The sequence below is a fragment of the Tinamus guttatus genome, unplaced genomic scaffold (genome assembly GCF_059628265.1).
Source record: "Tinamus guttatus ecotype Peru unplaced genomic scaffold, ASM5962826v1 Tinamus_guttatus_pri_ptg000800l, whole genome shotgun sequence".
NCBI lineage: Eukaryota > Metazoa > Chordata > Aves > Tinamiformes > Tinamidae > Tinamus > Tinamus guttatus.
The window spans coordinates 257911-272704 of NW_028289334.1; positions in this window are offsets into that span (position 1 = coordinate 257911).

Genomic DNA, 14794 nt, shown 5'->3' on the forward strand with positions numbered 1-14794 from the left:
CTCAATAAGCAGTTTGTGGCTCTTTCCCCTTCTCAGTTTCTTTCCTACTACCAGAACAACCTCCATCATCCCTGAAACCACCCTGCAGGCAGTCACAGGCTCCTGCTCTCTTCCCATTAGCTGTAACAGTTCAGCAGGCTAAAGAAGGTGATGGCCCTCAGCTTCTCCATGCAGCTCATGTGCTGACCAGGCCTGAAAAAGTAACCTCACCCCAGTAGAAGGGCCTGACTCTGGGGCAGCCAGTTCAGGTACTGACCCATATGCAGAAAAAAAAATAAAGGAAAAAAGAAAAAAAACATCAGTAGAAGTCTTAAGTTCTTTGCACTGAACAAACCCAAACCCTCTCCTCACAGGAGGGTAAGTGGTGCTCCAGCCCCCAACCACCTTGGAGGCCTGACACTGAACTCACTTCATGTGATGAGCAGAGTTCTTCTACAGAGGGTCCTAAATGCATGCAGTATATAGAGGTACTCTAATGAGTACAGAGTAGAGGGACTCCTGTTCATGCAGTCCAGGACATGGTGGCCTCCAGAGCTCGTTGCTGGCTCACATGGAACTCTCTGCCCACAAAGGTCCTTCTTCAAAGAACTGCTGCCCAGCCGGACATTCCCCAGCCCGCATCCCTGGAAGAGTTGGCCTGTGCCAAGGGCAGGACCTGGTTTTTGTCCCTACTGGAACACCATCACTACAAAATAGACCATACTATCCTCTGTCACAAAGCTGATCTCCCAAGGTGTGTTCTAGTTTTAATGAGCATCGGGATAGACCATCCTTGTGCTGGGTGGCTGTGCTCCTTAAAGACCTGCTGGCTTTCCTAAGCTCCACCACTCTTCAGATTGTCAGTTTCTCCCACAGGGAGGGAGTCTATGCAAGCTCTCCCCTAGACCTTGATCCATCCCATGCAAGAGCTTCTTCTATCTGAGCTGTCCCTTCACATCAAGGACATCCACCCCATCCTACTGTTCTCCGCTACCCTTCCTGCCTGCGGAGCTTGTCCTCTGCCATCACAGCCCTCTAGTCATGTGACTGGTCTCAAAGCATCTCAGTTATTCCAACCATGGTTCAGTGCAGTGACAGCTTGTGCTTCTCCATCTGCCCTCCTCTGTGGCCCAGCCTGCATGGACTTGTGTACGATACTGGGGTTGGAGAGCATCAGCTGCGGCACAAAGAAGAGGTCTGCAATGGAGAAACCTGTTACCACGAGCCAAGGACACCGTGTGTGCAATGGCCCCACTTGACAGCAGTGACTCGCTTGTGTAGAGAGCACTTGTCAGGGCTATGTTGAAAGGAGGTTCCCAGAAAGAGAGCAAAATCTGGAATGCCCATGGCCAGGGGGAAGCAGGAGAGGGATTTGGCTCCTAGGGGTAACTAATGGCAACTTGGGTGAACCTCTCTCCAGGAAGGACAAGGTGCCACTGAAGAAGCCCCTGGACCTGGGCAGGCTGTGATTTACCACACGGAGGTCATCGTTAGCCCATTTCCTTCATGTAAAGGTGTGAAGAGTTTCCAGAGAAGGAGAGCTACAAGATTTTAAGGGTGAGGCTACTAGAGAAGAGATCTCTTTCCACCATTGGATGACAGGAGCAAGGGCAGTGTTAGTGATGTTCACAGGGTCTCTGGATGGCAGTCCAAGCCAGGACCTTCTTCACTGGTGCATTGTCCTTCAGGGAGGTCAATTCAGCTCTGTCCCAGGCCCCAAGGTGCTGCAGAGGGAGCTCAGGCAGCAAAACCCTCTCCTGCCAAGGCTGGGCAACCCAGCTCTGTTCCCCCCGGCCCTGGGCTCTGCAGGCTTTGCTCTCTTAGTGGGACCCCTCTCTCACCATCACATTGCCACCTGCTCTACATGACAGCATGCCCGTGCTCTGAAGTACAGGCACCAGAAATGCTGTGTCCTTGGCCCTTGGTAGAACAAGTTTCACCATCACCAACCTGTTCTCGGCGCCACAGCTGAGGCTCTGCAATGAAAACATGCACAAGTGCATAAAGCCTGGGGAAGAGAGAGGAGCAGATGGAGTGTGAAGGGGCAGCTCAGCTATGTGGAGCTCTTTGAACATGAGGGCTAGGGCCTGAGTTCAAGCTTGTAGGTGACAAGAGTGAGACCACAATGGGAGTGACCAACCACCCAGGCAGGGTGAGGAGGTGGGTACAGTCCCCTTTAAGCAATGTGAACAAGTGCGTGGCTGAAAGGGCACCCCATGTGCACACAGCCTGCCAGCACTGGCTGCAAAGTTGTGGGAATAGCTGTTCTTGGGGACTGGCTGGCTCCTGCAATGATCTCCCAGGAGCTGGGAGAGGGCCGAGGAGGCAGCAGTGCCCTGGTCTCCGCCACGTGTCAGCGCTTTCACCTCACAAACCACAGGAGGACTCATGTCCTTCCTCCCTGCACTCCTCCCAGCGGACAACTCCTCCCCAACAGGCTGAGGGAGCCTGAGGTCTCCTTGTCCACCCAGAGGACATGTCCCGGATGGACTCCCATCAACACTGCCCGCTGCTTGTTCCCAAGTGCCTGTCCCAGGAAACATTCTCTGGAGGGGACTCTTCACTTGTGACAGTCACAGGCAGTGCAGGGACAAGAGGATGGTGCCAGGCCTGTTCTTCCAGCATTCCCTTGGACAAGCATCTTGTGAGGAGCAGGAATGGCCAGGCCCATGGGTGTCCCTGCAGCCAGCTGTAGGGAGCAGCCTGGGGACGTGGTTGAGTTCAGCACCAAGAAAGTGTGGGTGCAGCAGCAGGGCTGGTCATCACTGGTGCTGGTGAGGCAGGGGTGGGAGAGCTCCTGGCAGGTTCCCTTCTCCCAAGGGGAACATGGGCGCTTCCATGTGTGCCCATCGCTGCACCCGCACACGGCTCCCTGGCTCCACTGTGCAAACAGCACCCAGGGCAGGGTGCTCAGCCCTGGGGAAATGTCCCTCTGACATGGTCCCCATGACAGCCCGCACTGCCCTGTCCCCCCACAAACCCTGCTGAGCCCCAGCCTTGTACCATGTTGGGGTTGGTGCAGAGCCGTCCTTGGCCTCTGAGCTGGGAGGGAGGCTGGGCAGGGCCGGCTGGTCCTCTGGCTACAGGCACCGAGGCCGGCAGGAAGGAGCTGCCCAGGCAGCCAAACACTGACACTGAAGGTGACCTCAGTGACTCTCCAGGCTCCCTTCCCTGGGCCTCCTGGGTCCCCACTGCCTCTTGTGGGACTGCAGAGCTCTCCCTAGCCTGCACATTCATTGCGTTAGCCCTTTCCATTTGGGTGGCTCCCCTTGAGTTTCTGACGCTCCATTCACTGCTAGGAACATGGTGCCCTTGGAGATGCCCTGTGCTCTCCTGGAGGCTCCATATCCATCTTCAGCCCTGTCACATGGAAGATATGGCTTGACCATTCACCATCTGGAGGAGCTCTGAGCACCCACAGTGAGAACTGAATCCAATCCTCCTTCCCTAACACATCATCTATGAGATCATTGCTGGAGGTCCTGGAAAGCCCTGAGTAAAAAGCAAATACTTTGATGGTGAAAGTCCCTGAGCACATTTTAGAATCTGACTTTGGAAGGAGAGGCCAACCTTCAAGTACTGCAGTGAGGAAATCCACTTTTATTCGAGCAAAGCCAGGATTGACACAGAAACGCAAGGACAGACATATTTACAGCAGGTATGGCAATTACAAAGAGTGGGTTCATTCTCCTGGCAAAGGAGGATGCATTCAAAAACTTATCTAAAAAAAATCATTATAAACACAGAGAGAATGCTCAAAGCACAGAACTATCCAAGATGCATTAGGAACCACTTGTTAGGAAGGACAGGGAGCTTATTTCCAGCACCGAGCCAGTTTCATTAGGGCATTCTTGAGATCCTTGTTCCTCATGCTGTAGATGAGGGGGTTCAGGGCTGGAGGCACCACTGCATACAGAACAGCCACCACCAGATCCAGAGCTGGCGAGGAGATGGAGGGGGGCTTCAGGTAGGCAAACGTGCCACTGCTGACAAACAGGGAGACCACGGCCAGGTGCGGGATGCACATGGAAAAGGCTTTGTGCCGGCCCTGCTCAGAGGGGATCCTCAGCACAGCTCTGAAGATCTGCACGTAGGACACCACAATGAAAATGAAACATGCAAAGAATAAACAAATGCTAAACACAAGAAGCCCAAATTCCCTGAGGTAGGAGTGTGAGCAGGAGAGCTTGAGGATCTGGGGGATCTCAACAGAAGAACTGCTCCACCACATTGCCTTGGCATAGGGGTAAGGAAAATGTGTTCCCAGTGTGCAGGAGAGCATGGAGGAAACCAGTCGTCCAGGCAGCTGCTGCCATTTTGACACAAGCTCTGCTGTCCATGAGGGTTCCATAGTGCAGGGGTCTGCAAATGGCAACGTAGCGATCATAGGCCATGACTGTGAGGAGACAATAATCTGCTGATACTGAAAAAAAGAAGAAAAAGACCTGCCCAGCACATTCCAAGTATGAAATGACCCTGATGTTCCACAGAGAATTGTGCATGGATTTGGGGATAGTTGTGGAGATGGAGCCCAGGTCGAGGAGGGAGAGGTTGAGGAGGAAGAAGTACATGGGGGTGTGGAGGCGGTGGTCGCAGGCTATGGCTGCGATGATGAGGCCGTTGGCCAGGAGGGCAGCCAGGTAGATGGCCAGGAAGAGCGAGAAGTGCAAGAGCTGCAGCTCCCGCGTGTCTGCGAATCCCAGGAGGAGGAACTCGTTGAGGGAGCTGCTGTTGGACATTAGCTCCTTTGGGACTCCTGTTCAAGGAAGGAAAGAAAGCAAAAATTTAGAGCAGACTTGTCTGAGCCAAACCATTTCAGTTTCTCAAAAATCCCCCATATTTCCTCTCTCCCTTAATTCAGCCCCATTTCAGGTGATCCACATTGAAATGGCTGTATTCCTGCAGCAGGGACCCGCTTCCCATGGCTCCAAAGAGTTGTTTCTGCTGTGCTGCAGGTGTAACTGGATGTGTCAAACTACTCTTTGATTAGTATTTCTGGAGATGCCTGGGAATGGCGTCTTGCATTGCTTGGAAGGGACTTGTCCTGGAAAACCCGCTGGGAATATTCTCCATTCACGAGCATGAGAGCTGAATACAGCACTCACACTGATTGTGTCTGAAGGAGAAGAGCTTTGTGAAGGATTTGTCCCCATCGACCTTGCCCTCCTCAACAGAGATATTTGTATCTTAATCTGTCACACCAGATCTGACTCCAGCCAGGGAGGAGAACAGTCAAATGGAAGCAAGGAAAGACCTTACCTCTTTCTAGATGTCGAGATGTCTAGAGACAGTACTTGTCCTCATGCCACTGCACCATCTGCACCTGTATTTCAGAAACTTCAGAGAGAAGGAGTAGCTTTGCTGCACAAAATCTGCAGGAGTCGTTGGCCTCCCCTTCCACGGCAGGGCTCTTCAATATGCGGAAATCAAGTGTTCTCCGCAAAAAGATCACTGCAGGAGTCTGTTGATATAGAAATGTGCGTATATATAATATATATAATTGTGCACACACAAACACACAAAGGTGCTTCCTCAATGTGGGAGCATTCTTAGATAGAACAGAAATCTTTGGCATTTCAATCACTCTCAGCATGAACCCTTGTGCATTCCAACAGCAGAAAAAGGACTTTGTCACAGGACCTGCTTCATCACTGAGCCTTGCCCCTCACTGTCATGTACTTGCACCTCACTCACATGAAGGACAACGACACTCACAAGTGAGCCCAGTTCTCCCTGCAGAAACCTCCCAGGAGCAGGGGACTGTCCAGGGGCACCCCCGTGTTTGCAGGTGCTAAGGAGCAGCTCAGATAGACCCTGATGCAGCAGCCCAGGAGAAGCTGGTGCTGTCTATGCACTAAAGGATGGCTGAGGGGACATTCAGATGTCCCTGGCAGACTCTTTGGCCGTTCCTTGAATCTCTTAATGAGTATCAGTTTCTTGTCCAAATCTGACCATTTCATTTCCATTTTCTTCTTACCAAGTGGAAGGACCATCTAAGCACCATCTCATTGGCTTCTCCTTCAGGAAATACCTCCTTGCCTTTCCTTTTGCAAAGTGCCCCCTGAAATGTGCTCACAGCTAGACCTGTGAGCAGACCTGACCCCCGCAGCACCCTCCCAGCAGGAGAAGGAGCCTGTCCTGGTAGAGGATAATCCTCCCACCCAGAACTTCTCCCCTCAGTGCTGTGGGGAGCTCCCTGGGCAGGCTGAGCGCTGACCTTCACAGGCGACACAGTCACTGCTGCGGGCACACAGCACCTTTGGGTGCAGGGACCCTGCTCTGAAGTGCAGACCTCTCACCCTGTCTGCACAACCCGGCTTCACATCACTGCTGTTTCTGTTGGGGAAGGCAGCACGATGCCCTGCTCATAGGTGGTATGTTAGAGAATTCCTGCTCTGAAGCAGCTCCTCTTCCTCTGCACTGCAAAAGCCAGAAGAAAGAAGAGAAAAATGCTGCCAGCCATGGGGTGTGATGGGTTCTTATGTCCCCTTCAAAAAGCTCCGTAGCATTGTCCTGTAAGCACAAACTCACCGTGTCAAGAGCTGTGGAGGTCTCCTGTGTGCTCCCGCTCCACACTGCCGTTCCCCTCTCGCTGCCTTCTCTCCTCTGCTGTCCGCAGCAGCAGGCAGTGCCCGCAGCCCTGCTGCTCTTGGCACAGGAGCTGCTCCTGCACTCGGCTGTCTCTGGGCAGTGCTGCCAGGCTGCCACGAGCTGCCTCTGTCCCAGGAGCCTGGCCCCGCTCAGGAGCAGAGGCCCAGCTGAACTCATGGATTTCTCTGTCCCTCGTGCCCCCTCCTCCTGGGGAATGTTCCCTCAAGCAAACTAAAATAATCATCTGTTTTCCTTTTCTCGTGAGTGGAGAGAAGTTCCAACATTGCAATTTATTTCATCAGAGGATGAGGAGCTATGAAAGTTGTGAATGTCCCACTCTGGAAGAATGATTTTCACCTCTCAGCCAGGCAGGAACACCTACATGGGACAAAAGCCAACTCACTGAGACGTTGTTCAGGTTTTGATTAGGAGTAATCAATCTGGGCATTACCCAGCCCTGGGTCTGAAGTGATATTCAGATTATTCCTGTAAATTCCACAGAAACCATCGGTGGGATTCCCTTTGCCAAAAACAAAGTGAGCACAACACAGAGGTGTGCATGTGTGCTCTGTCTAAGATCCCACTGTAATCATTGGAGATGGAAGAGTCAGTTGCTTACACACACATATCTGGTGACAGCTGAAGAGACAGATGTGGTCCAAGGCAGATGTGCCACACACAGATGTGGTGTCAGTGTCCGCTTGCTCTGATGCAGGAACTGGGGGACCTGCATCATCCTAGAGGATGAGGTGAGGGTCAGGTGGGGAATTGTCTTGGCTATCTGAAATGACCTCTTGGTGCCAAACACAACTGGAGCCCCACTCACTCAAGCTGAGGCATAGGAAGATTCCAGTATTAACCAGCAGCTCTTGTAATTCAGTGCAGACACTTGATTTGATGGCGTTGAAAAGTGCTGGAAGAGCCTTGTCAGATGCCTGGGTTGTCCAGCTCAACCATATGCCTCTTGCAGATTGGATCTACAGGGAAACTATCCCCTTTGGAGCATGTGCTGGGCAAGTGCTCCAGAGAATCCTAGGGTTCCATCCTGAACCCAAACAAATGAAATCCAGCACTGTCTGTAGGGAAAGTCCATCCCATCTACATCCATGTGTGCTGCATAAATGAGAGGCACGTCACACCAAGGTATCTTGAGATTCTTTGCACTCTCAAACCCTTTTTGCTCTCCTCCCCTCAACGTCTGCTCACTCCATCATATTGTATGAACAGGAACTAGGCTAATGAGGACCTCAGCATGTCTGAATCACAGGCTGTCAAGGTCCATGGACATCTTCAGGGGCACCTTGTCCTTCCTGGAGATTTGTGCAAGAAGTCTGTCATAGGTCCAGTATAGCCACAGAGTCACCTCAGGCAGAACCCCCTTTCCTGCTGTTTCTCAATGGCCCAGCTCTGTGTCCTCCTGGCCTCGGACACTGTTGGATTCACTTAGTGGGAAGCTGCTTCCACCATTGCATTGTTCCTGCTATATATGGCGGCATGGCTCTGCTTGGAACTGGGCCATTGCACACCTAGTGTCTTTGCCTCTTGGTAACAGGTTTCCCTGTGACAATTCTGTTCTCTGTGCCACAGCTGAAGCTCTATAACCCAAATACATGCAAGTGTAGGCAGCCTGAAGTAGAGGCAGGAGCACATGAAGACGTGCAAGCTGTCACAGGCCTGAAATATCATTGGAATGATGATCAATGAACAATGAGGGAGGATGCCTTTTGTGTGAAGGAGCAGATTGGATGTGTGGAGCTCTTCCTTGGAAGAGGCAAGGTTTGAAGTGAGAGCTCGTGGATGAGCATCTCAAGAGGGAGCTCTCCTATTTCTCGGCAGTATAAAAAAAGTCTGTGGATCACTGGCCCTGGTTCTTGTTGGGCAGACTTTAATCCCCCTATCACGACTTGGAAAGGCAAACTGCAGGGTGCAAGCAGTCTGGGAGACTTCTGGAGGGCATTAAGGAGAACTTTTTTGCACAGCTGCCAGATGGGCTGATAAGGACGATGCTTTCTGGCATCTGGACATTTCAAACAAGGACAAACCCATCAGGGATGGGATAGTCAGTGTCTGCCTTGCCTGCTGTGACCATGAGAATCTGGAGTGCCTAATGCTGAGGGACGTGCAGAAGGACAGTAGCAGAATAGAGACTGGGCTTCAGAAGAGCCGAGTTCCTGGCCTGTTCAGGGGGCTGGTGAGGGATTCCAGGGGAGGCAGCTCTCAAGGACATCAGAGCTCAGGAAAGCCAGCAGGTCTTTAAGGACAGACCTGCCAAGCACAAGGGTGGGCCATTCCGATACTCACTAAAACTATCAGCTAGCTCAGGGCACTCAAACAAGCAGATACGCCTTGGGTAGACTGGGATCTCGTTACTTATCTCCAGGCTAATAGGCCAATGTAGAGGAGAAGAAAGGCAGAGGCATTTAGAAATATTGCCCAGCATCACATTACAAGGACAAGTGCAGGGTCCTGCACCTGGGGAGGAATAACCCCAGGCACCAGTATAGACTAGAGGTTGACCTACTGGAAAGCAGCTCCGCAGAGAAGGATTTGGGAATCCTGGTTGACAAGGAGTTAACCATGAGTCAGCAATGTGCCCATTGGCCTCAAGAAGGCCAATGGGATCCCGGCCTGCATCAGGAGCAGTGTTGCCAGCAGGTCAAGGGAGGTGGTCCTCCCTCTCTCCTCAGCTCTGGAGAGGCTTCACCTGGAGTATTGTGTGCAGTTCTGTGCTCCGCAGTTCAAGAGGGACATTGAGCTTCTAGAGAAGGTGCAGCATAAAGCGATAAAGATGATTAAGGGACTGGAGCATCTATCGTATAAGGAAAGACTAAGCGAGCTGGGCCTGTTTAGTCTGGAGAAGAAAAGACCGAGAGGAGATCTGATCAACATGTAGAAGTAAGTGCCTTAGGGGTGACTTTAGGGAGGATGGGGCCAAACTCTTCTTGGTGGTGGCCAGTGACAGGACGAGGGATTATGGGTGCAAGTTGAAACATGTGAGGAAGAACCTTAATGTGAGGGTGACAGAGCCCAGGAACAGGCTGCCCAGAGAGGTTGTGGAGTCTTATTCTCTGGAGATCTTCAAAACCCGCCTGGATGTCACCCTGTACCACATGCCCTAGGTGTCCCTGCTTGAGCAGGGGGTTGGGCTAGATGATCTCTAGAGGTCCCTTCCAATGTTAACCACTCTGTGATTCTGTGAACTTGCTGCTGGGGACAGTGCCCATCATTTCCCTTACCACATCTTCAGAGTGCAATTCAGCCGAGTCTACATTAACTCTTCACTAACCCATCAGACAGGGATGGGAATTACTGCAGCACAAACAGCCTGGCAATCATCAATTACTAATGCCACTGCTCTTGTTACACCATGCTCACTTAGGCACTGGGTTCATTTAGCAGCCTAAAAGATCTTGCTGGACTCCCTAGTCCAATAGTAGCTTGCTGCAATTCTCTACTCCTTGTCCATGCTCACCAGAGAAGATCATGCTCACAGCAGCACAAATTCCTGGTGCTAAGTGCTCCATCTCCCTCCTCTTGATTAAGGAGCTGCCTTTCTCCAGGGCTGCAGAGCTCTGCAGGTGTCAGACCCCCCACGGGGCACCCTCAGCAAACCCTCTCGTCCCCGCCGCTGCTGCTGGCCCCTCACTGCTCTGGCAGCAGCGACCTCAGCGCCAGCACCCGCCGTGAGCCTCCTGCTGGCCCAGCAGCTCCTCGGGCAGGGGGACCTCGCTCGCGCACAGCCCAGCGTGGGCTGCTGCCGCCGCGGGCTGCAGGGACACCAGGTTCCTCGGCAGAGCCGCCCCGGCCAGGAAGGGGCTGCTGACGTCACAACCAGCTGCGCGGCCTGGCCTATCAGGGGCTGCGGCAGCAGTGACGTCACCAGCCGACGCCCACGCGTCAGCACAGAGCCAGCCCTGCAGAGAGCAGGGGCCTCCCGGCAGCGTCCCCGCAATGGCCTCCGTGTCCCTGCCCGCTGCTGAGACACCCCTGGCCTCACAGGCAGCGCCTGCTGCTGCCCCGGCAGCTCCGCGCACACAAGGGACCTCCCCGCGTGTCTGCACCAGACCCCGCTGCCGGCCGCGCTGCTGCTGGGACAGGAGCGGCCTCAGAGCCCGTCCCCAGCCATGGGCCAGCGCTGGCCTCGCAGCTGCTCTGCCAGCAGGGACCTCCCAAGGAACTGCCCAGCCAGGCGCCTCTTGCTGGCCTGCCCGGGACTCAGCAAAGAGCAGAGCTCACGGTCACCCTCACAGACATGGATGGACCTGCTAATGCCTGGTGCTGTCCAGTCAGGAGCACAGACAATGTGACCCCCCTCCCAAGCAGGAGCAGTGCCATGTGCCTGCTGCTGGCCTCCCAGGTGCTTGCAAACATTGCTGTAGGTGACACTGCTTGACCAAAGAATTTGAACTAGATCATCTGCAAAGCTCCTTCCAAACTCAACCATTCTGTGATTCTATAAATGGTCTCAACTGGAATAAATCAGCTTTTTGAGGTGTAGGGATCTGCCTGTCCCTGAGCTTTATTGTGAGTGCTGCTCTAGCAGGATAGAAGGCATCCAGGGTCATTAGAGATGACCAAGGAAATTCCTGACCTGGCCTCCCACTGAAGCTCTATCTCCAGTGATTCCATTAGGACCTTTAGGCCAGGAGCTTGCAAGCAGACCATGTGCATGCTTGGCCTGCTAAGGGGAATCCCACCTGCCATGTATTTGTGGAGTTCATGAGTTAGCTGAATCCTTCTCCAAACCTAGTGTTTCTGAACAGACATGTGGAGCCCCAATAAGCCATCTGAATAAGTCATCTGAATCATATATGCACCATGTATCAACAAGCTCCCTTCTTATCCCTGTCTGGGTGTCCTGCCTAGTTAAGAGATGTGAATCAGAACTTCCCGTGGGACATTTCTAACTTTGGTAGATAATCATTATCTGATGAAATAAATTGCAATGTTGGAATCTGTATCCCCGTACTCTTTAGAGAAGGAAAACAGGTTACTCGATGGAACATATCCCAGAGGGAGGAATCCCAAGGGACAGAGTAATTCCTGAATTCAGCTGGGCCGCAGCTCGTGGCAACCTGTCAGCACTGCCCAGAGACAGCCGAGTGCAGGAGCAGCTCCTGTGCCAAGAGCAGCAGGGCTGCGGGCACTGCCTGCTGCTGCGGACAGCAGAGGAGACAGGACAGAGAGGTGAAAGGCAGCGTGGAGTGGGAGGACAGAGGAGAGCTCATGGTGGGAGCAATCTGTGACACGGTAAGTCACCGGCTACAGGGTAATGCTACTGAGGTTTCTGGAGGGGTCTGCAGCATCCCTCCAGCTGATGACTTTCTTTTTTTGAGGACTGTTCTCCCTGCATACGAGGAGATGCTTCAGAACAGAAATTCCCTGTCCCAGCATCACAAGGTCAGGGCATCATGGCTGCTTCTTCTGGAACTGGTGCAGGACAGTGAAGGCAATGTGGGCACACAGGTTCTTCAGAGCACTGTTCTTCAGAGCAGTGTCCATGCGCCCCAGGGTGCTGTGTGCCCGGGGCAGTGATTCTGTGAGGATCAGCACTCAGCCTGCCAGGGCGCTGCAGGGAGAAGCTCTGGGTGGGAGGAGAGATCCCCCCTGGGCAGGTTCATTCTCCTGCTGAGAGGCTGCTGTGTGGGGTCAGGGCTGCTCACAGCTCAGCCTCACCCACACAACATATCTGGAAGGGGCTTTTCAAGAGGACACTCTTGGGAAGCTTCTATGAAAGGGAAGGCAATATCCAGAGGCTAGGATTTTGTTTTGTATCTTTGACAAGGCAGCAAATGAATGGGACATTTTAGCTTTAGATGCTTGAAGGAGAGTTCTGCAGTGCTGCTCTGAGGGATCAATAGGTCTGCGAGGACCCCAGAATATTCCTTCAACTGCCTTTTCACCTGTGGGCAGCAGCAATATCCCCTTTGCAGCTCTCCTCATTCTCATTGTGCTTAGTCTCACTCTGCTCTCAAGGGGAAGGGCTCCAGGGCATTTCTGACCTCCTCTGCAGTCAGATTTCCAGAACAGAAGAGCTGCCTCTCTCCTGCCATGTGCCCATTTCCCATTGAAAGGCACAGGGGCTGAGAACCACTGCCCTGGAAGTCCACCCTGTCTAGGAGGTGCAACCTGGGGACGGTGCTGCTCTGTCTCTCTGTCCTCCCTTGGCAGCAGTCACAGTGTTTCTCCTCATTTCCCTGCCTCTCCTTTCTGCTCTTGTCCTGGCAGTCAGCTGGGGCTTCAGCTACAAATTCAGGTACTCACCCTGAGGTCCTGCCATGGAGGTGTCTGGAGATGGGCAATGTGCCCAGGGTGCTGGGCAGCGTCATTGGAGGGGCTGCAAAGGGGTTGACTCTTCCTTTAGGAGACTCTGTGGCTGTCAGGGCATGTGACGGTCTCTGTTGTCCTGCTGGGGTTGTGAGGGGCCCTCCAGAAGAGAATTCAGTGCACAGAGTCTTTGCCATGTCAGTAGCAGTGTCCTGTTCTCTCCATCACATATTCACCTTAAACTTAGAGGGAGAGCAAAGTTAAATGAGTGTGAAGAAGAATTACTGAGAGTTGGGAAGGGGTCAAGAAGGATTTCTATGAAAAAATGGAAAGTTTATTTCAGAGAAAATTCTTCTAAGCTATTATTGCCTTTTCTTCCCTACACAGTTTTCCTGAACCCAATAGAACAGATGTCCAACAGCAGCTCCCTCAATGAATTCCTCCTCCTGCCATTCGCAGACACACGGGAGCTGCAGCTCTTGCACTTCTCGCTCTTCCTGGCCATCTACCTGGCTGCCCTCCTGGCCAACGGCCTCATCATCACAGCCGTAGCCTGCGACCACCGCCTCCACACCCCCATGTACTTCTTCCTCCTCAACCTCTCCCTCCTCGACATTGGCTCCATCTCCACAACTATCCCCAAATCCATGCACAATTCCCTCATGGAGACCAGAGCCATTTCCTACTTGGGATGTGTTGGGCAGCTCTTAAGTTTTACTATTTTCATGTCAGCAGAGTGTTATCTCCTCACAGTCATGGCTTATGACCGCTATGTTGCCATCTGCAGACCCCTGCACTATGGGACCCTCCTGGACAGCAGAGCTTGTGTCAAAATGGCAGCAGCTGCCTGGGCCAGTGGCTTTCTCAATGCTCTCCTGCACACCGGGAACACATTTTCCCCACCCCTCTGCAAAGGCAATGTGGTGGAGCAGTTCTTCTGTGAGATCCCCCAGATCCTCAAGCTCTCCTGCTCAGACTCCTACCTCAGGGAAGTTGGGCTTCTGGTGGTTAGTGCCTGTTTATTCTTTGGGTGTTTCACTTTCATTGTGGTGTCCTACGTGCAGATCTTCAGAGCTGTGCTGAGGATCCCCTCAGAGCAGGGCTGGCACAAAGCCTTTTCGATGTGCCTCCCACACCTGGCCGTGGTCTCCCTGTTTCTCAGCACTGGCCTATTTGCCTACCTGAAGCCTCCCTCCATCTCTTCCCCAGCTCTGGATCTGGTGCTGGCTGTTCTGTACTCGGTGGTGCCTCCAGCACTGAACCCCCTCATCTACAGCATGAGGAACAAGGAGCTCAAGGATGCCATTAGAAAAGTGATTTCATGGACATTTTTAAGCAGTGGTAATTTTTCCATATCTCTCCACAAATGACTCTTTCTGTATCCTGTAACTGGATTGGACATTGTTTTTTCATGTTATTTTTATTATGACTTTTACTAGTGATAATATTTTTTATTGTGTTGCTACACAACTACTTGTATTCATTCCCATTTTTACGGTGTCAGCTCTGTCTCACCTGATACCCTCAGTTATGTCAAATGCTGGACAAGGACTGGCTCCCTAACAGTATCTCTGTAATAAAGTAATTTCCATCAGTACAGTGCATGCAAGCTGGGCTTTTCCTCCAAAGCTGTTGTCAAGAATAGGCCCAAGGACTTGCACCCCTCAAGGGCCTGCTGCACAGGATTCTCCATGGATTCAGCAACACAGAGCTCAGAATCATGTAATGATCTTTCAGAGACCAAGGGCTGGTTTGGGAATTCACCTATCAGAGTCCAAGGATAGTGGAGACGCTGAATGGTCATGGATTTACACATGCACAGCTCTCCTATGTATTAAGGCACAGTGTCAGACGGCTGTTCTCATGGAGGGGAAGCTGGAGGTGTCAGGAGAGCACAGAGATCCTCCTGGGACAGCATATGCCTGGGATGGCCTGTGAGTAGAGCCTCATAAAGGGA